Source organism: Apostichopus japonicus, chromosome 11, assembly GCF_037975245.1.
Source record: "Apostichopus japonicus isolate 1M-3 chromosome 11, ASM3797524v1, whole genome shotgun sequence".
Classification (NCBI taxonomy): Eukaryota; Metazoa; Echinodermata; class Holothuroidea; order Aspidochirotida; family Stichopodidae; genus Apostichopus; species Apostichopus japonicus.
Window position 1 is genome coordinate 10,835,801 of NC_092571.1, and position 27,562 is coordinate 10,863,362.

Here is a 27,562-nt window from a genome sequence, read left to right on the forward strand (position 1 = left end):
CTTATTGTTCGCCAACTTCAGCCAGATTTACATTTGAGACACGAAACAGCTCGCTGCAGAGATCTGTTTCATACAGATTAGTTTTCCTAGCAATCACTCGGTTTATTTTTCCCCATATTTTCAAATACCATTTAGTATCCATAGAAGCAAGATCTCCGGTACATCGATCACTCATCGACTTAAATAGGTAAAATATCTGAATAAGAGTAGTGCACGCCGCCCCAGTTCAGGACTAGGCCTAGTCGGATTGTACAAAAATCCTAGACACATCACGTAGGCTTGTCAGTGGCCAACATGCTTGACCTGGGTATTCTACAATTGCTATGCTATATTACTTTTTATTAGTTATTACTTGGCTTAGGCCTACGTTTTCTAGGCTGGAAGAACCACATCTCCTGTTTTGATAAACTTCCCCAAGTTTAGTGCTATCCAACAACAAAATATATGCAGTGCATTGATTAGCAAGCTTAGTGAAACTAGGCCTAGTGTCAAACACATGGCCATGCAATAGGCCTACTGTATGTTTATCATAAGCAGCTGCAAAGCCATCACAAACAGTCAAAATAAATTAAGCATGGATAAAAAAGTTCTCATTGTGACAAAAGGAGCCCAACAATCTATCTCTGCAATCACAGGTCTATAAGTCAACTTTTTACCTTAATACTCATGAAATCATGGAAGCTAGGTCTCTCCTGAAAGTGGAATGTCAACTAAGCATACAGTACTGATTTCGCTTAACTCCCGTTAAAATTCGTTGAAAGAAAAATAACCGAATTTCTACGTGTTTTTAATCGAAATTCCCCGATTTTTATCGAAATTCCCCGAATTTTAACGATTGGTTATCTCAGTCATTTCCTTCGTGGAATTTTCAACGATGCGTTGAAATTCTTTTTTAAACGAAATAGAAGGTCAATATGTGGTTACGCGAATCGTCGGAAAACGCGTAACTTCGTTTATCAGTATCAATTAGACTTTGGTACAGTCGTTTGAAAGCGGGAATATTTACAAGAGCATTCTCAGGCTTGTATGAGTAGTAACGCACATAAATTCATGTAGCTAAACTGACGGGGGACGTTTTCTTACTGTGAACCCCAAACACAGTGACATAAGTCTTAACTTGGCCAGGTCAAATAGAAGGTTGCAGTACAAGCTATGTACCACGAGGCACCCTTCCAGATAAGTTTAAGTTCTGTTTAACCCTTTAAATAACAGTGAATGGACATATAAACTTGGTTTACTTGCAGATTACTAAAAATAGTTATTTTTAAGATATGTAAATTTGGTTTTTATGAGAGTTGAAGTATGAAACTTTGTTTCCGAGCGAAAACATGTTACTTGAAGCAAAATAAAGATGCCCCGCCCATTCTGCGAGGACACTTCCATTTTTCAAAAAGGCGTTTTCTCTTTTTATTTTTTCTATTTTGTTTACATTTTAAACATGAAAATTATTTAAAAATATGTAAAGAACTTAGTAATGTACTGCAAACTATCTATAAAAAACAAAAAAACGATGTTTTAGGGATGAATAATGTGTTCAATATAACTAAAGTAGTAGGCCAATAGTCATGAGCTCATGATAGTGTCGTCAATTCGTTTTCTCAGTTTATATTTGCGACATATCACCCGTGTACATCGATCAATGGCATGGTGAAATCCCGTGTGAAAATATGTTGACCCCAAAAGACGCAAATGGTCGTTCCAGAAAGTACCGTTATAACATTAACAACACATGGCTAGTTTGCTCTCTCAGGTCCGCATGTGTACAGCCATTTTTTCACACATGGTATTATGCTGTGCATGCATTGCGGGCGGGATTGCGGCAAACATAAAAGAAAATGAATGAAAATGAAAAACTTACGATATTTTTCACAAATATTGATGCTTAGATAAGTGCTTCCTCACAATCAACGAGCCGCCCTAAAATTCGCTCCGCTTACGTAAAAACTTCTATATATATATAACACATGGAAAAACCCGAGTTTTTACACACATAATTCCCACTGACATTGGTCACAGAACAGAAGTAGGTCATTGACATTCGAACTTGGCAACTTGCCCAAGTTCATCGCACCATGGGAACGACACAACACATTGAACATGATGTTAAATTCTCCCGCCATCTGGACGCCGAGTGTAAATTTTAGTGTAATATGCAAATTATGAATGGTACTGCGCAGCGTGGTTAAATCTTAACCTATTGCGACACAAATTTTGGGAAGCTGTTGTTGAAGTTACTTTCGTATCAAATGTAAGGTACTGTATCATGTATGTGACACAAGCATAGAAATTCTATGGACACAAGAGAAAGAAAATGAAATCGACGGCTGCTCAAACCAGTTTCAACTTGATTTTTACAACCCATCGCACAACACGTGCGTGCGTAATTTGTTTTCTTAACATGACTTTTAATGAGTAAGTAGGAAAGGTGGGTAAGTTTGCTAATTTAGGCGAGTTTTTGTTTAAAATCTTGTGATAGATAGACAAATATATATTGTTTTTTTTTCTTCAAAAGTTACGATGTTGCCGAAGGCCGAGTTATATAAATTCAGTGATCTGAACTTCTGAAGACCACGAATACTGATCATGTGTGTTAGGCAATTATTATTACACGAAAGGTTCGCAATATTATTGGGCCTAATTAGTAATTAACATACATTGATCGTTGTCTTGCTGCCTGAATTGCTATCTGCTGGAAAAGAAAACATTAGTTATTGTACTCATAACGTCCTATTTTGATTAAAAGTCGAGTGACGGTGCGTCGAAAAAGCCGCCATCAGGAAACGGCGTTTAAACGTTTAACCGACCGGCAGGCGATATGGTGAAACCGTTAGCGAAATATCTGTTAGGTCACACCCTTATTTAAACACACACAAAAAAACGACCTTATTCAATGAAAATATACTGAAAACCATATCGCAAAAACACAAAATCGCTTATAACTCGAAAACGGAAGGAGACATCGACTTTTGTCGGCTGTATAGGGATTTCCTAAACCGAATTTTGATGCGCTCTATCCACCTGTGTCATTTATGAGCTTCTCTGACGTAAGCTGCAGTACGTAATTTCTCTATACCAGTTCCGCGAAATTTATTTACGCAGTAAACATCGTTCATTATGTTTTCTTTCACAACGAATATTCAAAGTTGTGCTCCACACGCTTCACAGATATATATTGTTTTATGTCGTTCATTTTCAATTCTGCTTTAAAATTACATTTTCGAACGATGCATTGCATGCCTTATCAAACATTCCTGATTAGTAAAACTAAGGAAGGATATTTAAATATATATTATTTTCATTTGATATGATTTTATGAGTTGTTCCACTTGAAAAACGATGATAAAACCGAAAACAAAACATTTACTTCTCATGTGACGCATACCGGGAGACTCATAAAAACTCCCCCTTCTCATTAAATTAAATTTACATGCTGTCAGGCCAGTTGAAATCCGTCAGGCCAGTTGAAAGCCCTCCCCAGTAATGTTTGATCAACTCTTCCCAATATACAATACTCAAATAAGCAATGAAAATATATTCATTTTCCACAGAAATCTACCCAACGTGGGCCCCAAGTCACTGCTTTATTTTCTTAGTAGTCATGGAAACAATTGTTTGCAACTCTCTTGCTGGCCAGGTGTTTTCAAGTTTTATTAATAGCAGGACTTCTGATTGGTTCATTCAAGATAAACTTTCTATCCCTGCTGGATTGTTCTACTTATATATATATATATGAATGAATATTTGGTTTTCAATTAACTTAGAAACAGGTAACATCCATTCCATTACGAACAGTAGGGGTAAAATAATGTTTGCTTCTAGAGGCAGCCAGCCAAAGGTTCTGCAGTGCTAAACCCCCACGAAGATAAATACTATGCTAATTAACATATGGTAGGCGTGAATTTGACAAAGCCAGGTTTATGATTGGACTAAGCCTCTCAAGAAAGTTTGGTGGTGGGGATATCCAGGGTAGGGAATGCACATGTAAGCAGCATACTATAGGTGGCCCAGACCCAGGCTGCAACCTTAATTACCAGGGCAGTCCATCTGCATTCGCGGGCAACTTACAGTAACGGGTTAGGGGGAAAATAACAGTTTTTGTTTTTGTTTTTTTGCGTGCATTGAAGCCGGGGGAGGTTTTTTGGACGGAATGCAGAAAAGTTTGAGAGTGCGGTTCTGTAGTAAACGGTACTGTAGTACGTCAAGTAACACAGGAATTAATTGGGAATAAAGATCTCTTTGATATCCAGCTACGACTGTTTCATTGTTGATATTTTTTTTCTTCTTGTTTTTCTGACACTGTGTTCCTTGGTGAGTTAGCTTAAACTTATCCTAGAACTTTAAATACTAGCCTATAACTTAAGAGTCATAGAATGTGCTTGTTACGATCGACCAAGACTAGTTTTTGGTTCCTTGCTTTAGCAAAAGGAACCTATGCAGTCAGGTTGGCGTGTGTGTGTGTGTAGGCATGTATGTATGGGTGTGTATGTGTGTGTGTGTGTGTCTGTGACACTTGCTTGGGTACGCTCTATCTCAATAAGGGAATGTTGGATTGAGGCCAAACTTGGACTATAGATCCGCCATATGGAGAAGGTGTGCCCTATTGTTTCTGGTGCCCACAAAGGTCACCAAAGGTCAGTTATGGTCCAAAAGCCGAAAATATTAAAACTGCAATAACTCCCAGTGCCAATGTGTGACAAGATTGATATTTTGGGACAAGTTGTGAACTGTTTAGGGGAGCATTTTCAAACTTAACGGTCATGTGATCCGAGGTCACCAAAGGTCAATTAATGATAAAAAACTAGTATTTTTGCGATAACTTGAGAACGAAATGTCCGTTAGGGTTGGGAGTTGCTTCAATGTTATCCAATTGTCGACCCGCATCTGGGTGACCCTTGACCTCAATTTGACCTCTGGTGACCTTTACGTGTTTTGGGGGATTTTTACAGTTTTGATGCTATTTTCAGATGTCAAAAGTACCTTCTGATCATAAATGTCAATAGGTTGACCCTGTGTGACCTTTATGTGCGAAGTTATATGGGGTCAAAGTTTTTCGGTCGGAGTTAGGATGGTTGTACAGACTTGTCGTTTTGTTTTTTGGAATCAGGAGATTAAACTACATCTGAAACCAAGGTCAAAAGGTCAAAGGTCACATTAGAAAAAATGTGCTTATTTTGGGAGGAAACGAGCAAAGAAGGAAATGTTTGGTTTTGATGCTAGATTTGGATATGAAAGGTACCTTCCGATCAAAAATGTCAATTGGTTACACCCGTGTGACCTTCGTGTGCGAAGTTATACGAGGTCAAAGTTAATTTTCAGACATTTAATGCAACAACTCCCAGTTCCAAGGTGTGACATGGTTGATATTTTTGGACAAGTTGCAAATGGTATAGGGGAATATTTTCAAACTTAAGGGTCATGTGATCCGAGGTCACCAAAGGTCAATTAATCATAAAAAACTAGTATGTTTGCGGTAACTTGAGAACAAATTGTCCGTTAGGGTTGGGAGTTGCTTCAATGTAATCCAATTGTCGACCCGCATCTGGGTGACCCTTGACCTCAATTTGACCTCTGGTGACCTTTTCGTGTTTTGTGGATTTTTAGTTTCGATGCTATTTTCAGATGTTAAAGGTACCTTCTGATCATAAATGTCAATAGGTTGACCCCCATGTGACCTTCGTGTGCGAAGTTATATGAGGTCAAAGTTAATTTTCAGACATTTAATGCAATGATAAAAAACTAGTATTTTTGCGATAACTTGAGAACAAATTGTCTCTAAGGGCTGGGAGTTGCTTCAATGAAATCCAATTGTCAACCCGCATCTGGGTGACCCTTGACCTCAATTTGACCTCTGGTGATCTTTTCGTGTTTTGTGGATTTTTACAGTTTCGATGCTATTTTCAGATGTTAAAGGTACCTTCTGATCATAAATGTCAATGGGTTGACCCCCATGTGACCTTCGTGTGCGAAGTTATATGAGGTCAAAGTTAATTTTCAGACATTTAATGCAATAACTCCCAGTGCCAAGGTGTGACAAGGTTTATTTTTTTGGACAAGTTGCAAATGGTATAGGGAAATATTTTCAAACTTAACGGTCATGTGGTCCAACGTCACCAAAGGTCAGCTAATGTTAAAAAAGTATTATTTTGTGGGGAGAAAATGGGCAAAGAAAAAATGTTTGAATTTTTACAGTCATGCTCTATTTAGGTCTCACCGATCAAAAATGTCAATTGGTTGACCTTCGGGTGACCTTTGTGTGTGAAGTTATGTATACAAGTTCAAAGTTAATTTTTTTTAATTTAATGCAATTAAATCTCAATGCCAAGGTGTGACATGGTTGATATTTTGGGACAAGTTGTGAACAGGGTGGTGGAACATTTTGAAACTTAAAGGTCATGTCATCTGAGGTCACCAATGTTATCATATCTGTTGACACGCTTGTAGGTCTATTATATTTCTTACATTTTCGACGCCATATTTAGATCTCAAAAGTGCCTTTTGATCCAAAATCCGATCACATTTGTGATCACAAAAGTGTTGGCTATAGTGTTGGTTACTTTATGGGAACATGTAGGACCACAATTACTTGGACTATTTGAGCCCAATCTTGCTTGATAATATTATGTGTATTGTCATATACCCCAAGCAAGGAACCACAGTGCCCTTGGGCTCTTGTTATTATCCTAGCCAAATCATTTTTCAAACACCTAGTACAGAACTAACTCTGTCTTATATACAATCAAACTTTTGCAACGTTTGTAATATTCCTCTGCAACTTCTGGTGTAGTCTGAAAACGGCTGTAGTTACACTAAGGATTCAACGCAAGTCACAACCTTGATATGTCTAGAATTGCCTTGGCGGTTTTTGATCGCGATAACTTTCGTGGAAATTTCGTTGAAACTTTGTTGACAACCGTGCCCGCAGTAGTCTAAATCTTGACAACGAAATTATTCGTTTTTAATCGATTTTCAACGATTTTCAACTTTTGTTATCGATCGTTGATTTTTTTTTCAACGGGAGTTAAGCGAAATCAGTACTGTACATGTACAAAGCATCTTAGCCCATAATTTGCACTTGGGTCATTCCCTGTCATATCAACCAGTGGTCCCCAGGTGACCCTCTCAGATTTTGATGAAACATCATCAGAATGATTGAGTATGTCCCAAATGAACACAAAAAAATTGAAATCAAACTCCATGTCGTTTTCGAGATATAGCCGGTTGAAATTTGGTCAAGGCGGCCATTTTGTGCTTGCGCGATTCGCGAAAAGTGACTTTTGTGATGAAGTTTCATCTAAATCTGAGAGGGTCGTTAGTGCGTGAACATGTAACCCCTTTGGTACATGCTTTCAATCTTTAAGACAATGTGAACTGTATGAAATTGTTGTGTCTTTCTCAAGTGCTAAACTTGTGCATCTTGGACTGTATTAAACTTTGGCTACTAATTTAGCTGAGCCACACCATGGTGAATTGATTGGACTTTTAATTAGCGTTTTTTACCAAAATAAAGATCTTCAGTGCATTGTAAGTAATAATGAAATACACATGTTGTGTCGTTCTGGTAAACGTTCAGAATATTTACCGTATCAACTTTGCTTGCTGTGTACAGCTCATGAAGACAGTTTTTTTCCTGTGTTACTTTTGAGTTGCAGAAGGTTCTAGCAACTTAAGTAAATGGGACTTAGGCCTGATAACAGTATGTTTATGTCCATGGTGGTTATTATTCAACCAATACAGTATTAGTGAGTGACATCATCATCCTATAAGTAAATGGGACTTAGGCCTGATTACAGTATGTTTATGTCCATGGAGGTTATTATTCAACCAATACAGTAGCAGTGAGTGACATCATCATCCTATAAGTAAATGGGAATTAGGCCTGATTACAGTATGTTTATGTCCATGGTGGTTATTATACAACCAATACAGTATTAGTGAGTGACATCATTATCTGTAAATGGGAATTAGGCCTGATTACACTATGTTTATGTCCATGGTGGTTATTATACAAAAAATGTACAGTAGTAGCAGTGAGTGACATCATTATCCTATAATTAAATGGGAATTAGGCCTGATTACAGTATGTTCATGGTGGTTATTCTACAACCAATACAGTAGCAGCGAGTGACATCATCATCCTATAAGTAAATGATAATTTGGAGGTTGTTACTTTGTGTAGTTCTGTAAACGTAAAATCCAGATTGCATTGTAACTTAATACCTGCAAATAGATCAAATGACAAATTGTCATCACCCTCTATCACTTTGCAAAACCTATACAACTCATATACTGTCTTAACAGTGGTCATTCATTTCTTCGAACAACCACAGGTTAATTAAGACTTGGTTTTACACAAAAAATCCTAGTTTACCCCAGACATTTTAATCATATTTTTTCTATATCAACTTGTAAATGTTTGGCTATATTGAATCAATCCAAAGTACATTACTTGAAGTAACTTCTGTTAAAATAACTGTATTCCTGTGGTATGCATAATATTGACCATGACTACTACCGTAGGTTGTGTAAGTACTCTTTCTAAGTCATCTTTGTACTAGGCAAAATTTGGTTTTAAAAATATCCCCAGAATTTGAGAATATTTGGCATAACACAAGTTCAAATTGGCATGTGTTACACATGTCTATAACTTTTTATTAAATTATTATATTTTTGTTCTGCAAGCACAGTGGTAAAATATAACTCTTAAACTATCTAGCCATACCACATTTGACCATGTTCTGTACATTTCCAATTTCAACCCAAATGTTACATTTCCCTTGACCCTTCCCACTTAGTTGACAGTGTAGGGAGTCAAAATACGTTAAATTTAATGAAGTTGTCCATATCTCAAGTTAGGGGCAAATATTGAGATGAGATGTTCAGTCAGCAGTGTGTAATTGTTTCTCTCTGATGTAAGTTTCACATTGGTTGTCACCAGAAAATTCTTTTAACTTAATTGATGATAATAAACTGAGGAACTACAGGCTGCCTTTGAATATCTGCATTTCAAGTTCATAGTTTTGCATATTTGACAACACTAATTTATTCCAGGTAATAAATAAAAGGTGCAGTGATGTGAAATATAAGTTTCTCTAGTTAATATTTAAGATTAAAGAAATATGGAAGCAGATGAAGGTGAGATTGAACTTGCCATAGTCTTATATATTACCATTCTCACCTGTCAAAGTAAATTAAGTCATGTTTCTAAAGGACATCTGGTTCTAATTGATCAACTTCCATTCATTACAGACAGTTATGGCTCTTGAAGAAAGTATGGGAGGTCTCAGTATCGCTGATAGAGACAACGACAAGGAAGCTCGAGGAGACGATGACGAATGGTTCAAAGGTCAGAATTGTAGTGGACTTGTGAAATGTCTTAGAGATTTAAATGAACTGTATGTTGATGGTTAGAGATATACAGTACTGCATTCATTGTGTTATTTTTCTGTTTGTAAACTTATACTCAGCTGATTTAACTAGAATATGACAATTACATTTCCTTCTTTGAATGGTAGAATTATATTGAATCCAAAGTAACCTGTTGCAAAACTGGTTTGGTTAACTTGTTTGTTATGCAAATACTGATGTAATGGGGTTTGTTTTAATACATAACAGGGAAATTGTTGTCATTGCATTATTACAATCTACCAGACCAGTTTCAAGAGAAGTCAATGCTCATGTGAGTGGGTAAATGGTTCATTTCATGCAAACTACAACATCCTCAGATGAGCTATATATATATAGCTATTCTGGTTTGTAAACCTCTGCAAATTGTTTCATTATACACAACATTATACACAATGTCACAGAAAGCTTTGTAACCCAAGAGTTCCAGACTTTATGATCCTCTGAAAAGTAGTGCACATGACCATATTTTCACTGAAAATGCTGCCACATTGATTTTACAAATTTTGGGTGATAATAAATTTTTATTAAATAAGTTGCAACCTAATGGTTCAGAATCTGGTGTTCAAAATACAATAGCTATCTTAGTGCTTACTTTACTCCTTACCTGTCTCCTCACAATCTTACCACCTCATTCTAACTTGTCTAGTATGCCCTGGTAATCTTTACACCCTACTGTACACCCTCAGTTACTGGCTCCTCCGGTTGTTGCCCTTCCTAATTCTACCATTAAGAAAGTGTAACTTACACATGTATGCGTTTTTGTAGTGGATATAAAATCTTACGGAAATTGCCCGGAATACATTGGATTTTACCTTCTAAATACACCCTTTGGGATTTCAGAACGTTCTACAGTCTTTAACAGCCTGATAAGTACAGTATCCTTTTCTTATAAAGGTAGAGAGTTTGGGGGCTGTTTTTAGTGTGCATCCCACACCCATGTGTTCGTATTTGAGTAGCGTAGCGTTACTTTCTCAGTTACTGTAGAAGTTCTGCTTTGTTCGTTCTCGCCTGTTTCGCACTGGTGCGGACTGGCGGTACCTCACTTTTTTTGTATACATGTATATTTGTCTGATATACTTTTTCTAAGATGTTTGATCGTTTTCATGTACTTTTTGTTACTTGATCGCTTTTTCTAAGTGTTGGGATTCCACTTTTGTAGCGTACTTTGTAAGCCGCGAGCCCCGAGCGGGCGCGATATTTTCGTTACGTAACTCTACTCTCTGTTAGTTCACATTCCCACCCCACTTCTTCCTTTCTATAGTTAGTTTACATTCCTTACAATGGACTACCCTTTCTAGTCTTTCCTAGGGTTTTTCAGTTATGTCTCGGATCCACTTCAAATGTGTTAATTGCTCAATGTTCCGCCCGATTCGGGCGTGGGATGACCATGATCTTTGTCCCAGATGCAGGACCTGTAGTCGCAAAGACCCTTGTCTGGTCTGCATCTTGTTTACGCCAGCACAATGGCAAGAGATTGACACAGGGCTGGCTAGCCAGCGTTCCAAGACAAGCTAGGCCTCCTCCCGAACCCCAACGGTCTCCGGGAGGGGAGGGAATGGCAGGAGAGACTGGAGATGAGGAGGAAGTGAGAGAGTTGGTGGGATATGGAGTGGAGAGTGGCCAAGAGAGGCTGGAGAAGAGAGAGAGAAAGAGGAGAGAGGTGGAAAGGGGGGAGAGATTTTTCCCCACAAGGTCCCAGCGCCATCCAGATCTGATATGACCAAAGGGAAAGTCAAGGACAAGGCTCTGGCCAAGAAAAAGCCCATGAGGAAATCTATCCTGACCGGATCGGACAGACCGTCCGGGTGGCAGAGAATTGCACCTGGCGTGGTGGGTGCACAGAGATGGCTCCGGAGAGCCCGGGTCCGACAAAACCCCAGAGGGGATCCAGAACCGAAGTTCCACTCCGGATCCGAGACCAGTCCTGAAGCCGGGAACCGGAGCTACAGTCAACTGCTGGGTCCCCAGACCGGGGTAGCTAGGGCAGGAGCCCGGTTGGTAGGTCTCCAATGTTATGTCAGTTATAATTTATATATTTCCCGTTGTTTTCCCTCTCTCCCCTGCAGGTATGGTGGGGCTTTATTGTATGCCATTAGTATAGAGTTATTAGCATAGACAGTGGAATTGACATTAACAAAGTATTCATACTAGCCAATTATCATGGTAGCAGAGCGAGTTTCCTAAAGACCAACAGAAGCAGAAGATAATAAAGACTCTGAATAACCGTATTACAGTGAAAGTGCACAAGAAGAAAAGAAGATGGCTGAAGCAATAAAAGAACAAATGATGGGGCCACCAGTATGGGACACCAAATCAACTTCGTATGAAGATTGGAAGTTTGACGTTACATTATGGGCACAGTTTACCAAAGCGGAGAAGAAAAGAGAGGGTTTCATGCTGTACAGCAAGCTGCCAACAAGCAGAGGAGTAAATGAGAAAGTGAGGCTAGCAATACAAAATGAAGAGATAAAGATAAATGAGGAAAATGCCATTGACCAAATCTTTGTGGTGCTTGACAAATTTTATAAGAAAGATGATTTGAGCACAGTCTGTGAAACATGGTGTTCGTACAAGAACCTGAAGAAAACAAGCGGCGAAACGATGGAGGAGTGCCTGAACGAGTATGAGAAGAAAGTGAAAGAGCTAAAGAAAGAAGGCGTAACTCTCCCAGAAGTTGTTTTAGCAATGCAGTTGATAGATGGTGCTGGTTTAGGCAAGAAAGAAAAACAAATCGTGCTGACAGCAGTTGACTACTCCAAGAAGGAGGAAATGTATGATCAGATGAAGCAAGCGTTAAGGAAGTTTTTTGGTGATCAAGCTATGTCTAGTAGAGAAAGAGTGAATGAACCACTGATGAAGGAAGAATCAGCACATAGTACAGAGGTACAGGCAGAGTCAGAAGAAGCAGCGTATTATACACGAGGACGAAATCCTTATCGTGGAAGTAACTATGCAGGTTACAGGGGAAGAGTGAGATATAATCGTGGTGCTGGAAGAGGTAATCAAAGCAGAAGAGGAAGTCAAACAAGTAAACCAACAAACAGCCAACCAGGAGAATCCAACAGAGGAGGATTTCAGAGTTATGTTAGAAGAAGAAACCCACATAATGCTGATGGGAATTACAGTACCGCTCACGTATAACTGGACATGTGTACGCGCACAGAATCGTATAAACACGTATAAACACGTACACTCGCGTATAAACTCGTTGACAAAGAAATTGCCGCGTAGAGGCCGCGTAGACACCGCGTATAATCCCTCTACGAGTTTATACGCAGGAAATGCTATTGTGCTCAATGAATAGGGATTAAAGTCGCCGAAAGAGTTAGTGAGATGTTTAAAACAGCCGTTTCTTACATCGTAGTTTAAGAGGTGATATTCACTTTGCAGCGAAGGGGACGAAGGTAAAGTGTTTGATGGCATAGAATGTTTTTTGTTAATTGGGTTTCTATTCAGTGTTTCTTTCCCCGACTTTATTTTTCAGTTGTAGAGGTTCTGTTCCACGGAGGATTAGTTTACTTTGAATAGTTGTCAACATTTTGAAGAAATAATAAAGTATTACTAAGCGTTTCTTTGTCAATTTTTATTTAATTTACCGTTGGTTCGTTGGAATGAAAAGAAAAAATTCCACCGAACAACTTTGAAGCAGGTTAAAAACAAAACATGTTTTTCGCCCGCACAAGGGGCCTCCTTTTTCCTGAATCCCCGGGGTGTCTATTCGGATTACAAGCAATCTAAACTATCATTAAATAATATTTTGTAAAGGAAGCCACGTATTCTGAACTAGTATTAAAGCAATGAAAAGAAAAAATAATGGCCGCCTGTTTTTTTCAGATTTCGTACGAGAAACATTATTTTATTTGAAAAAAAAGAACAACTCGAACGTATGGTAATTCTTTGTCGCAAGAAGTGTGTTATTGGAAAATATGTATTGAAAGAGGCAGAGAATTTGCCGCAAAACGAGTAGGCCTATGCTAAAACAAAACTTTAAACAAAAAAAGAGGTGTTACGTAAAAAAACTTATACTTCTTAGAATGTAGGAAAACAGTTTCCAATTGCATGACTTTTTCCCTCGAATGTCCGTTTGCCAAATAAAAAACATTTAGGATCCACAGACTGATTGGCCATGACAAAAGTGATCGAGCACAATTTAAAATGGCGCTAAGATGCTTACCAGCTCCATTCAACTTGACATTATAAGAACCAGTTGTAACCGAACATCAGAAGAGTAAAATCCACGTATTCCAACAGTAAGTTTCATTTGAGGTTTTCGTTTTCCCATGTCATGCGTACTAAAACGTGATCACCAAATATCCCAACTGCAGGTGCGCGCGCGGAATATTGACTACCCTGGAAATCTAGGTCATGTCCTGGTTTCTGCTCACATGCCTGACACCTGTTAATTTGCATTCCATTCTGACCTAACAAGGAGTTGTTACAACCCTGGCAAACTGCCAAAAACGTGCAACACTATATTAACCCGTCTCGTAAGAGAGGAGGGGTGGCCCAAGCAGTCTCCCAGGTACCTTGCTTAGCGCGTGTGAGCTCAATTTTTGCAGCAACGAGCTTTACCCTGGATTCCTGGAAGTACAAGTATGGTTCGTGAGATTTTACGCCCTGGGATTTGTTTCTCAATATGTTCAAATTTTGCGAATAACATTTCCTCATTGTCAAAACCAAACTTCGATAACCATTGAAGATAAAAAAAAGGAAAATAACCGGACGATTGAACGGTGAGAAAAAATACACTTAACGTAGGGGTAAAACGTTCGTAACATTTGCATATTACTAGTACTTTCAGATGTTTCCGACTTTTTAAACAGTGTTACATTTCGTGGCGCCTTGTGTGTCTGGTAATGGCGGTACGTTCGGCGTTATCAATAAAAAGCTTAGCAACTTTTAAGGAGCTACGGGAGTGACATGTTAAAACATTGAAATTATTTAAAAAAAAAGTTCAATACGTATCTCCGTGATACATATTAAACATTAAACATTTTCGGTTGTGTCGGCAGGAGGTAAACATTAAAGTAACGATGCTGTAGTGTACCGTATTTATATAGTTGTTCAGTCTGGGATTTATTGGATTACTTCATGTGTACCGTTGTTTTGAAAATATTTTGTGCGACGTTTTGAGCCTAGGTAAAACGATATTTTTGTTGAACGGAAGCCACTTAGAAGTTGAACCAGGATAACATATAGTGGGAATGGTTGGTTGTCGCCCGAAACCGATGGCCATTATCATCAATATGTCGATATTTCTCTTATTTCGTGTTACTGCTCCCCACTCCTGCTTGAATTTTTGTTTCAAAAGGTTAGTAAATAGTTATTGTACATTGAATGCTTTTGTCAAAACATGACGTTACTTCGATATATTTCTTCGCAGCAACTTTGTGTTCAAAGTTGTATCACCTTTGACTTTGTTCAAATCATTAATTCACCTTACACGATTTTTCAACACTTTCTGAATGGCCAGGCCTATGTACTTTCAATATAATATACCAGCAATGGCCCTTGTGGAAAAAGCAATACACTGCATTTCGAAATATTTTGTTTGGCATCGTGCCAGGAGTGAAAAATAGAAACGCTACATATACAGTAGGAAAAGTTTCCAAAGTCGCTTATGTTTGTGTTTACGATAACATTTTATTAAAAAGGCAACCAATCATAAATTTCGACTGATAAAACTTCTTTCGTTCCCATGGTGAAGTGAACCTGGGCAAGTTCGAATGTCGATGACCAATTTATGTTCCGTGACTAATGTCAATGGGAATTATGTGTGTAAAAAATCGGGTCTTTCCACGTGTTATATATATATATATATAGAAGTTTTACGTAAGCGGAGCGAAATTCGTGGAGGCTTCTTGATTGTGAGGAAGCACTAATACCTAAGCCTTAATATTTGTGGAAAAAATCGTAAGGGTTTTCTTCTGAAAATATTTTTTAATAGTAGGCCTAACCAAAACCTTGTCATTGCTTTTGGGGAAGTCAGATCTTCAAGTTCAAATATATATTTTTTTTTTCGTTAAACGGTTATCGTGGTTTTCTTGCGAGGTATATACGGCGTAACTTTCGATGAAGGCTAAAAGGTAGGATAGGCCAAGGCCTACCTTGTTCTCATTAATTGTTACCTACATTCAATTTAATGCCCAACGGGAGGAACTCGTATAAATATTAACAGACTGGTGCACATTGTAATTGATAAAAGTTTCCATGCTGAAGTTTTCCTGCACTGATTGTATCGATCGTTTGTACTTCTAGTAGCGCTGTTTTCTTTGTTATTCTTATTCTTAACGGCTTAAGTATATGCTTACTCTGTGGTTGAATATTTTGGAAAGGCTTAGGAGACATTACTTGATGTTGAGTTTACCGACTCTTTTGTGCATCACAGTTTATTCTAACCCATAGAAGCTCTTCTATATAAAGCGGCTGAGAATATCCTACGTTTACAGATTATACGAGATTGTACGTCTTTACACGCGTATAATCCCTATTCAGGTGCACTGAAGCGAAGCCCTAAGCCGCGTAGACACGGCGTAGACGCCGCGTAGACACCGCGTAGAAAGTCGCGTACAGAAACGTATAACATCGTATAATCGCGTATAATCGCGTAGATAAACGTAGAGTATACGTCTACGCGAGTTATACGTGAGCGGTACTGTACATGAAATGTCATACTTGTGAGTCAATAATGCATTTCAAGAGAGATTGTCCGCATGCACAGTCAAGGAAAAACAAGTAATGGAAGCTAGTAGTAATGAAGAAGTGTATAAGGTGCATGATTACTCGAGTGATGATAAACAAGTGTTGATGGTAGAAGCAGCAAATTCCGCTGTGTTTGACTCGGCCTGTCCCAAAATTGTGACTGGACGTGTGTGGAAGCAAATTTTCATGGAATCATTATCAAGTAATGAGAAGAAAGATGTGAAGATATCATCAGGAGGAACAACGTTCAAGTTTGGGGGAGGAAGTAGTGTGAAGTCAGAAGAAAAAATGACATTTCCTTGTGTTATTGCCGGCAAGAGCACGACCATCACAACTGATGCGGTAGACAGTGACATACCATTGCTTCTTGGCAAGCCAGACATGAAGCGTTTAGGATTCAAATTGAATATGATGGACGATACCCTTGAAGTCAATGGCAAGAAGATTGATCTCGACACAACTTCATCAGGACATTATTACATACCGCTAAAAGAGTGTGAAGTCAAAGTAGAGAACGTCCATATGGTTTTGGGACAGAAGACACAGAAAGAGAAAGTGAAAATGATTGAGAAGCTTCACCGTCAGTTTGCCCACCCTACTGCCAAGAGTCTCAAAGCCATCATGAAGAATGCTGAGATGTTTGATGATGATTGCAGCTCCCTGATTGATGACATAAGTGTAAAGTGTGATGTTTGCAAGCGGTTTAAGAAAACCACATCTAGACCAGTAGTATGCTTACCATTGGCAAAGAAATTTAATGATGTGGTTGCTATGGATTTAAAGAAATTTGGAGATGTCTACTTTCTGCATTTCATAGACTTGTTTACCAGATTTAGCAAGAGCAAGCTGATTAGAAGAAACACACCTAAAGTCATAGTAGATGCAGTTGCAACAGAGTGGATTGCTGCTGGTTTTGGTCCACCAAAGAAGTTCCTGGTAGACAACGGTGGAGAGTTTGATAATGCTGAATATAGAGAGTTGGCTGAATAGTTTAATGTGGAAGTATGTGCAACGGCTGCATATTCGCCATGGTCTAATGAAATTTGTGAACGAAATCACTACGTAGTTGATACTTGTGTACAGAAGATGATTGAAGATGATCCAGACATGGAGTTGAGTGTTGCTTTGGCTTGGGCTGTTAATGCCAAGAACTGTATGCAGACCCACCAGGGGTTCAGTCCCATTCAACTTGTGTTGGGTAAAAGCCCCAACTTACCTTCAGTTCTTCTAAATGAGCCTCCTGCATTGGAAGAAGTTGAAGTCAGTGATAATGTTCTGAAGCATTTGAATGCTTTACATGCAGCTAGAAGGGCGTTTACTAAAGCAGAGTCATCTGAGAGGATTCGCAGAGCATTGCGACATAATGTCAGAGTAGCAGAAATGGCATTTCTGCCAGGAGACAGAGTGTTTTACAAGAGAGATGACAGCAACAGATGGCGTGGTCCAGGGAAAGTTATTGGACAAGATGGCAAAGTAGTATTTGTAAGACATGGGAGCCAGTTGATACGAGTTGCTTCCTTTAGAGCCATTAAGGCACATCCCGACGTAGGTGCTCCAGACAAGACATGCAAAGAAGAAATGAGCAAAGAAACAGATGGAAATGAAATTAAGCAAAAGAAATTTATACCCAAAGAAACTCCTGCTGAAGATTTCATGGATGAAGAAATAGAAACTAACATTGAACAAGAACAAGAGCACATTGAAGCACCTAACATAAATAATAGTCACACAAGCAATACTGATGAATCTCAGCTAGACACTGATGAACAAGATTTACCTGAAAATCAACCACAGCAACAGGCAAATCCTGAGAATACCATAACCAAAATTGATATACCCAATGTTAACACAAAGATAAAGTATCGTCTTCAAGAAGATGATGAATGGACACAAGCCACAGTTATGGGAAAAGGTGGCAAAGCAACAGGAAGAAATAAACATTATGTCAATGTTCAAAGAGGAGAAGATGAGCAGAAAGTTGGAATTCACTTGGACAAAGTTGAGTTTGAAGTCATCAAAAATGCAGGTAGTGATGCACATGTAAGCAGCAGTGCAGATGCCAATATTGTATTCATACCTGTCAGTCATCATGGGGACAATGAAGTTGTTCAAGCAAAGCACCAAAACTTACAGAACTGGCAGGACTTTAAAGTGTATACAGAAGTTCAAGATCATGGGCAAAAGAAGCTTTCTGCAAGATGGGTAGTGACTGAGAAAACCTTACCCAATGGTGAAAAAGGTTTACAAGCACGGCTAGTGGTTAGAGGCTTTGAAGAGGAACAACAAATACCATCTGATTCACCCACTGCTTCAAAGTCCACTTTGAGAATCGTCATGGCGATTGCGGCTAGTGAAGACTGGAAGTGTGAAAGCATAGATATTAAGGCTGCATTTTTACAAGGCAGGAAGATCGACAGAGATGTGTATCTAGTTCCTATGTCTGAGGTGAGAGAAGAAGGTGTGGTATGGAAAATTGAAAGGCTGTGTATGGGCTAGCAGATGCATCCCGTAACTGGTTTTTCAGTGTTAAAGAAGAACTTCTGAAGCTCAACTGCAAACAATCACAGTTAGATAAAGCTTTGTTCAGATGGTACAACAATGGGAGGCTGGAAGGAGTGTTTGTCATGCATGCAGATGACTTCCTGTTTGCAGGATCAGAAGCATTCAACAAGAATGTCATTGATAGAGTAGTTGACAAATACAAAGTTGGTAGAAGAGAAATTGAGAGCTTTCGCTATGCTGGATTGGATCTTGAACAAGTTGAAAGTGGGATAAAAGTAAATCAAGATGAATATGTGATGGAGATGGAAGAAATACCAGTGACATAGAAGAGAAAGACTGAAAGATCATCACCATTAACCAAAGTCGAGATGCAGAATTTGAGAGCCACAGCAGGACAACTAAACTGGGTAGCTACACAAACTAGACCAGATCTGAGCTATGATGCTATGGAACTTAATATGAACATGAACAATGTTACAGTTGATCAGATGCTGAAAGCAAACAAGGCGAGTCGTCATGCAAAAAATGTTTCTGCAAGTATTCTTTTCCCAAACATTGGGCCAAGTAGCGACTGTGACGCATCCTGGGGAAATCTGCCTGATGGTGTGTCTAGCAGTCAAGGACATGTGGTTTTTCTGACAGGACATGCACAGAAGGGTTGTCCTCTAGCCTGGACATCCAATAAGATAAAGCGGAAAGTATCAAGTACCCTAGCAGCTGAAACTCTTTCTATGCAAGATTCGCTTGACGAAGCTGTGTACCTCGGAACTCTGATAACAGAAGTGTATTTTGACAGTTACAGTGCCAACAAAATTCCCATCACCGTATACACAGACAACAAGTCTCTTAATACCAGAATGTACATTCAACTAAACAAGTGCATGAGAAGCACCTGAGAATCAACATTGCAGAGATCCAAAGAATGATGGCTACAGGAGAAGTTCAGACAATTGAATGGGTACAGAGTAAACTCCAGTTGGCAGACGCTTTAACCAAGAGAGGAGCAGATAGCGATTGGCTTTTGGAATGCCTCAGCTTTGGTGAACTGAAAATGGATCGCGATGAATGAATCATTGGACTCTATACTGTTTTACATTTAATGTCAGAGAACATTAATTCGCTAGACATAGTCTTGTGAAGGATTCAGTGAGAACTTTTTAATACCAAGTTATCAAGTTTGTTTTACGAGACTGTAAAGATTGTTTTTAGTTAACGAGGACATTTTCATGTGCGTGGGTACAGTTGGCCCACTATGTTCTTCTGTAACAAGTAGTTATGGACATTAGTTTTGACTCCACCATCTTGTTTCCTGCTGTTGCTTGAGAAAGATGCGGGGGAGTACGTTATGTCAGTTATAATTTATATATTTCCCGTTGTTTTCCCTCTCTCCCCTGCAGGTATGGTGGGGCTTTATTGTATGCCATTAGTATAGAGTTATTAGCATAGACAGTGGAATTGACATTAACAAAGTATTCATACTAGCCAATTATCATCCAAGATGGATCCAGAGCCGGTCCTGGAGCCGAGAACCAATCAGATCGACAACTGCTGGGTCCCCACAACGAGGGAACAGGGGCAGAAGCCTGGTTCGAAGATCTCCCAACTGGATCCTAAATCAGTCCCGAAGCCGGGAGTCGACGAGTTTGACAACTGCTGGGTCCCCAGAACGGGAGCAGGGGCAGGAAAACTTCCTAACCAAAGCCACAGCCGGTCCCGAAGCCTGGAGCCGGCAAGAGCAACAACTGCTGGATACCTTGAACGGGTAGCAGGGGCAAGGGCCCAATCCGGAAAGAGAACGGGTCCTGAACGAGGTCCCCGGGGAAGGGAGAAACACTTATCTCCAGCTTCAGACGAGTCCTCACCCTCTTTCGACGATGGGTTTTGGGAAACCAAGAGGAGACGACAGTCCCCAGGACGGCAACAAGAGGAAGAGCCAGCTTGTATGGCTTGTTTGACAGGCCTTCTCCACCCGCTACTAGAAGGGGAATGACAAACACAGGCACCAACCACAGATGTCGGTGCTGAGGCGCGATTGCGACCCATGGCCAGCCCGGCCGCAACACCATGTCTATCCCAGACCAAACAATAGAACCTGATTTGTTCTTGATTGCAGAGCGTCGGTCAACCTGTCCGGCCTAGACGACGAGGTTACAGAGGACAGCTGCTCCCTCTTCCCAGTAGGAGGCTCCGATATTGGGAGGAGACAGCTCGAGCTGCAGAGATCTTCCGGAGACACTTGGGGTTCTAGGAACCGGAACCACAACCACAACGCCCAGCTCTTGTCTCTAAACTGACATCAACAGGGGAAGCTTTGACCCGCCCAAAGTCCACCATGCCGGTGGACTCCACCTGCTACGACAGGTTCGAATCTATCGCAGTAAAAAAAGCCGGTGGATGGTATTTCCAGCAAAGGCGGAACAGGCTGTCAGAGTTCCAAACAAGCCTGGAAGGACCTGTTCAAGTGCCCAACCATCCCCCAGGAGGCGAAGGAAAACTACGAGCAGACAAGGGACCTTCCTCCTCCCACGTCTTCAAGAATCATAACCAACTTATTAAAGCAGGACTTACTGGTTGATGTAGACAAGGCAGCCCGGTCTGGCATGAAATTCAGCTCGGTACTTATGTTGACAGCAGAAGTCCTAATGCGGTTACCACCAGCAACTCCCCCAGGACTAGAACCAGGTCACAAGACCCCAGGCAGGACAGCTCTTGCTCATGTTGAGCCCTCTGTACGGCTAGTCTACGACCAGCTTGCTACGGTAGCGATTTGGTCGGTTAGAGCCCGATGCTAAAATATCGTCGTATCCATCAGATGGCCCTCAGTGGAATCTAAGTTTCGATTGCTTTCCCTCCCGTCCTTCAGTAACAATTTTTTCGCTGGGAGCTTCCAACAAAAGCTGCAAGAGGAAGTGGCTCGGAGAGAAACCCTGGCCTAGTCGGATTACAGATCCTCAGAGAGATTCAGAGCTAGACTATTACGGCCGAGGGAAAACAGACCCCAAAGGAGCAGAGTTTAGCCCTCCAAAGCACTGGGAAGAGGCGCCTCACGGGACAGGACGCAGGGTTCCTTCCATTGACCTTCACTGCCATGGATAGCACGAGGGGCAAACAGAGCCCAACCAACAACGACCCGACGTGACAACGACCGCTCCTCCAGACCGTCGTTCCCCGCTCGGCCCTAGGGGTGCTTACTGCGGAATAACTGCTAGTGGGGGGGGGAGACTCAAACTTTTCCTACCAAGGGAATCTATTACCGGGGACAAGTAGGTGTTGGATACTATCGAACACGGATACAAAGTAGAAATCACCTCCAGCCCGCCTTTCAGGAGCGGAGGAAGGCGAACCCCAACACCCACGAACCCCGTCCAAAAATTGCCTCTCCAGGGGGAGATTGCGGCCCTGAGCTATGGTCGACGTCATAAGCCTCTGCAGGTTGCACATGCATCTACTGCAATTACACCTCCAGAAGTTCCCAGGCCACAAAGATCGGGACATGGCCACACCGATCAGCAGGTCGGAAGAGTTCACCCAACACCTCCAATGGTGGAACACACCAGAGTACTGGAGTGGAGCCAGGGAGTTCCTTTCACTATCAACCTCCTGATGACCTCAGTGATGACCATAGCCTCGCTCTGAGGATGGGGAGCTCACTGGAGCAACCGTATGGATTGGGGAACTTGGACATTGGGGGAACAATCCTACCACATCAACATCCTGGAGATGCTGGCAGTGAAACGGGCTTCCACGCCCAAGTACGGGGCACCTTGACCACCATCAATAATAATAATAATAATAATAATATAATAATCAGCAGTTATTTTTACGACGCTTAAGCGACCACAAATGTGGGAGAAGCCCGCAAGGGCTTATGGATTACAACTTACACGTCGGGTGGCTTCCAATTCAACATTTAACTCAAATTTTGGAATCTTTTCAATTTAGAAAGTCATTTCAGATGGGAAAACCGTAGATTTCTCTTGGATGAAAAACCCACCTTACTATGACCCGGCCAGGAATCGAACCCCGAACCTCCCGATTGCTAAGCCTCATTGCTTCAAATGCCACCGCCTTTATCCACTCGGCCACAGACACGGTTTCTCAGACAACACCACGGTGGTGGCCTACATCAACAGACACGGTGGTAATGGGTCAGAGAGATTGTGCCGTCTGGCATGGGAGATCCTCACCACAGCCGCAGAATCCGGCATGGCCCTACGGGCCTCTCATACACCAAAAAGGAGAATGTGATGGCCGATGCTCTGTCCAGGGGACAGCTGGACCCCAACTAGTGGACCCTTTCACAATGCACATGCGACAGGATTTTCCACGTTTGTCCCTTTCATGGGATGGACTGGAGGCTTACCTCTTCCCCCCTCTTTGCACGATCAGTCAGGTACTGAGATAGATCCGCCACTCCAGGGGCAGATTCATCCTAGTGGCTGGCTCCCTTCTGGCCCCGCAGACCCTGGTTCAGGGAGATTTTCCAGCTCCTCGCAGACACGCCGGCTATTCTGCCAGACACACCACATTTGTTGACCCAGAGACAGGGGACGTTGGCTCACCCAGAAATCAATGGCCTACAGTTAGTTGCCTGGAAATTGTCAGGTCTACCCTCAGACAAAGATGATTTTCAGCCGACGCCAGAAGGAGAACAACCGTGGCAACTTTACGATTCCCGCCAACGGAGATTTGAAGTATATATCGTGCGGAACAGGACAGACTCCTACTCCTACTGTACCAAGGCCTCTCTAAAACCTCAATCCCCGACTTCTTGCTCACACTGTTTCAAGAAGGCAAGCAGGTTTTGATGATCAAGAACTACTGTACCGTTTGGCTATTGCCACCATCTAGCAGGGCTTCCACCACGGCTCCACGCCAGGCAACAACGGAGAAACTGCCCAGATGATCAGGGGGATGGCAAACATGCACCCACGAGTTAAAAGCCTCGCCCCCTCTTGGGGACTCTTTGCTACACTACAAGCCTTGACTAAGGCGCCCTACGAGCCTATGGCAAAGGCAATAAGGCATCCCTTGCGGTCCTCACCAAAAAGACGCTTTTCCTCATCGCCTAGCCTCTGCAAGGAGTTGCCTTCACGCCATCTCTACAAAGAGGAACCACATACGGTTCAAGAATCAAGGGATGCGGATGGTTCCCAACCCCTCCTTCATCGCCAAGAATCAGGTCCTGGCTTTCCTTCCGGGAGACATCTTCATCCCAGAGAGCAAAGCCTCCTCCTCGATCCCCGAGGACAGACTGTGGTGTCCCGTTAGGGCACTGACGTGGTACCTCCACAGAACAGAAGACCTCAGGGGTACTTCGACATCCCTGTTCATCCTTCCTCGAGTGCCTTACTCAGCAGCCTGAAAGGATACCTTGTCCTGCTGGTTGGTGGAAATTATCAGCCCAATTGCAACAGGTCCAGGCAGACCTAGGGCCCATGACATCAGGGGTGTCGCAGCCATTACAGCCCTATTGCAGAGATTCCGATAGTAGACATTCTCAAGGCAGCGGCTTGGAAGATTCCAACTACTTTCGTTGCCTGTTACTTATCGGACACACTACAGGCCAAGTCGCCATTTGGTCACTCGCTGATGCGAGCTCCGGGGGGTTCTAAGTCCCACCCCTCAGGCCTCCCACCATGGGGCAGTGCCTCTCTGTGCTAAGGTTGTGAGGAGACAGGTAGACAAGTTTTATGATTTTGAGGGTTGGAAGGCATTTACAAACCAAAATGTTCTCTTCCTGTAGTCGTGTTTTATCTGTGCGATGGTGATGGCGAGTGAGTTTGTATGTTTATGTATCTATTGCAACCCTTGTGCTTTTTAGCACAATAACCCACAAAGTGATGTGTGCTTGCAGTACGTATTTGCTATGTCAATTTCCCCTGGTAAGTAAAAAATACCTTGTTAATATTACTGAGGGTCAAAGGTCATTTTAGGTCAGCAGAGTTCAAATTCCAAAAACCTTGTAAGCAGTATAAGACACAGAGTAAGGCTTGAATTAAGTTCATTCTTGCTGTATGGATCCCTTTGGTGAGTAAATGATCCTTATTGATAATTGTGGAGCTCAAAGGTCATTTGAGATCAACTGAGGTCAAAGTCTGAAAACCTGTAATCATGGTTCATTACAAAGCAAAGCTTGGAACAGCTTCAAATTCAGTATATAGTTCCACGGTTAGTAATTACATTGCCTTATTATAGAGTTCATAGGTCGTTAATGCTTATGAATCAGTGTTCAACTATACAAAACCTTGCAAGCTCAATGACATCAAAAGCAAAGCGTGGATGCACTTTATACAATTTATTGAATAATAGAACTCATATTGGTATTACAGTAGGTTCAAAGCCTTTGTGGTCACAAGTCTGAAACCGTTGTCAGCACATTTTACTCAAAATCTAAAGAAGTGTGAACTTCATTAGATTCACCTTAGTGAGTACCAGAGGTCAACTGTCATGTCTGGAGGTGAAAGTTTGTTTGCAATCAAAAGTAGAAAATCACACTAGCTGTTCTCATAGCAAATGGCAAGTTATCACTAAACCTGCTGGCTCTCTTGTTGTAATTTACATTAATGAAAAGAAAATTAAAAGGTTTACAAGTGGTGTAATGAGACTAATAATTTCATCATGCCATTACAGTGATTGTTTTCTTTTTATCTTACAAGATGTTGAAGAGAAGTATGAAACCAAAAGCCAGTTTATGAAATTCAAAGCAGAGACCAGGACTAGAAATGTTTTCTATGATGTGAGTTTGAAAAAAAACAAAATTCAAATACATATATTTTCAGCTAGTGCTACATTGTACTTTAAATCTTGTCTGTCTATCTATCTATCTATCTGTCTGTCTGTCTGTCTGTCTGTCTGTCTGTCTGTCTGTCTATCTATCTCACTTGACTGTAATGTAATCATGTAAAATTCTCTGGTACATAATTTAACATACTGTACAGTATATGTCAGGTTATTGTTTAACTTTCTGGTGTCAATTTTCATGAATTGTAGCATCTAGCATAATGGTAGCATCAACAAATTTTATTAAAGCATAAAAAGGATTTAAGAAAATAGTATCAATTTTTATTTGATTTGTCTTCATTTTATTTTAAGACAAAACGAAAGTTACTTTCCAACGATTCTGATGACCAAGAGATGAAAGCGAAAAAAAAAGAGTGATAGAAATTTTCGGGAGTCAGCTAAAAGCAAACAACTTCTATGAGATGCGCTTTGACAGGACTGCTGATGGAAATCAGAAACTCTGCAACAATGATGGGAAGTTTGAATGCCAAGGAGCATACAATGTACCAAGCTGCCACTTCAACCATCACATTAACCCTTACTTAAGGAAACAATATTGCAAAGAATTCAGTTCCTGGAATCTTAATCATAAGTGAGTACCACCACTTTAAGTACCTGTTATATCAATTCTTTGTTTTTTTGCCTTTGATCCATTTTGGACCAAATCAACCAGCAAGAAGAAATCTGGAAGTTCAAATTATACTGCAAACTAACTGATTTTCTGATGTGATTGACACACTACAGTAGAAACAAGAAAACAAAGTTCTTCGAATCTAGTTGAATTTTAAATTACTGACTAAATAAAAAAAATTGGGGTGAAACTACAGGTCTAGAAAACTGTCAACCATTTGCCATTCCAATTTGAATGCAATATAGAACGGTTGGTTAACTTATTGCAAATGGCAGTATAACCCCAAAAAGCTGCTTCCAGTCTTGTTGATAGTCACCCCCCTGCCTCATTTCCCTTCCCACCTGTCTCTTATTGTCTTGGCACTCTGTCAATCATATCACAGAAACTGTGGACATTTCTGAAATGTCATCTATTGTTTATTATTTTGTAAAATTTCATTAAAGAGGCCATGACACAAAAAATCCAACTAATCGAGAGTAACTTCCTCTGAATCTATGAGAAAATCTATGTTCAAAACTATCCTCATCACCTTGAAAACCTCAAGGACTAATTATTAATTAACGTTTTAACATTCGCATCGGAAAATAGATATCTGAGAATGCGATTTCAAAACAAGACAATGATGACGTCATGTTAGGAACACAAGTGCCAAGCCCAGGCATGTACCGGATGCGCGACGATCATACCGTTCCATATACATGCACATTTACACTGAGAGAACAACCACTGTATTACGCTACTGTATATCATTAGAAATTTCAACTTTCAACTTTACAAATGTTGTAAACTATCCGAGAGAAATGCCGGTCCGTTGTGTTGTTGGGGGCTGCATAAATATCATAACCCATGCAATAATTAAGCCTTCATCCATGGCTGAAGGACGAAAAAAACACGGCGATTATGACCAAGTTAGCGCCGATTTCACTGGGCCTATCCAGTATACAGCTCCGTATGTAGCGAACACTTCACGAAAGCATACTACGATCCCTCCTTTTTTTTTATGAAATAAAACAAATAGGCTTTAACGGGTCGACATAAACAAGTCGTTCTTCTGTCAAGTATTCCACATTAAAAACTCCGAAGACCAGATTGGAGAACAGGAAACCTCCAATGTGGCAAGTGGCGAGCCTTGTACATGTATGAATATATAGCCAACAAACTGTACATATGGGTTGTAAGTCACCATAACACAACGCACAATACGGTTTAGGGTATTCCGCGAATTCCAACAACACATGTACAAAATGGACTGGATTTTGTTTTTAAATGCTTCGTTAATCAATTCTAACCACGTTGTATGTTCCTTGCAATAGTTCCGAACGGGGTTCTTCTTCGATATGTTGTGGAGCTTCAATAACTGCTGGTTTAACAGGCTAGAACTGATACGGTTCTAACACCTCAGGTCCACCTTCAACGTTCGGTTCAATATTGGCCGATCATCGCCTTCACCCTCTGCTTCGAATATGAGAAAGGGCACTCTAATTATATCCCAATTTTACTGCCTGGTGAAGAACCACTATCAATTTGAACTTCGGTTGC

General features: G+C 40.8%; 1 long non-coding RNA gene across 1 annotated transcript; it reads left to right on the top strand.

Annotated features, from left to right (window-relative positions):
- LOC139975943 (uncharacterized) lies at window positions 1-25,762 on the top strand. Its single transcript, XR_011795963.1, has 4 exons — window positions 1-187; window positions 9,247-9,343; window positions 25,269-25,348; window positions 25,705-25,762. It is a non-coding gene; the product is annotated as an uncharacterized lncRNA (long non-coding RNA).
- Window positions 25,763-27,562: the final 1,800 nt, after the last annotated feature.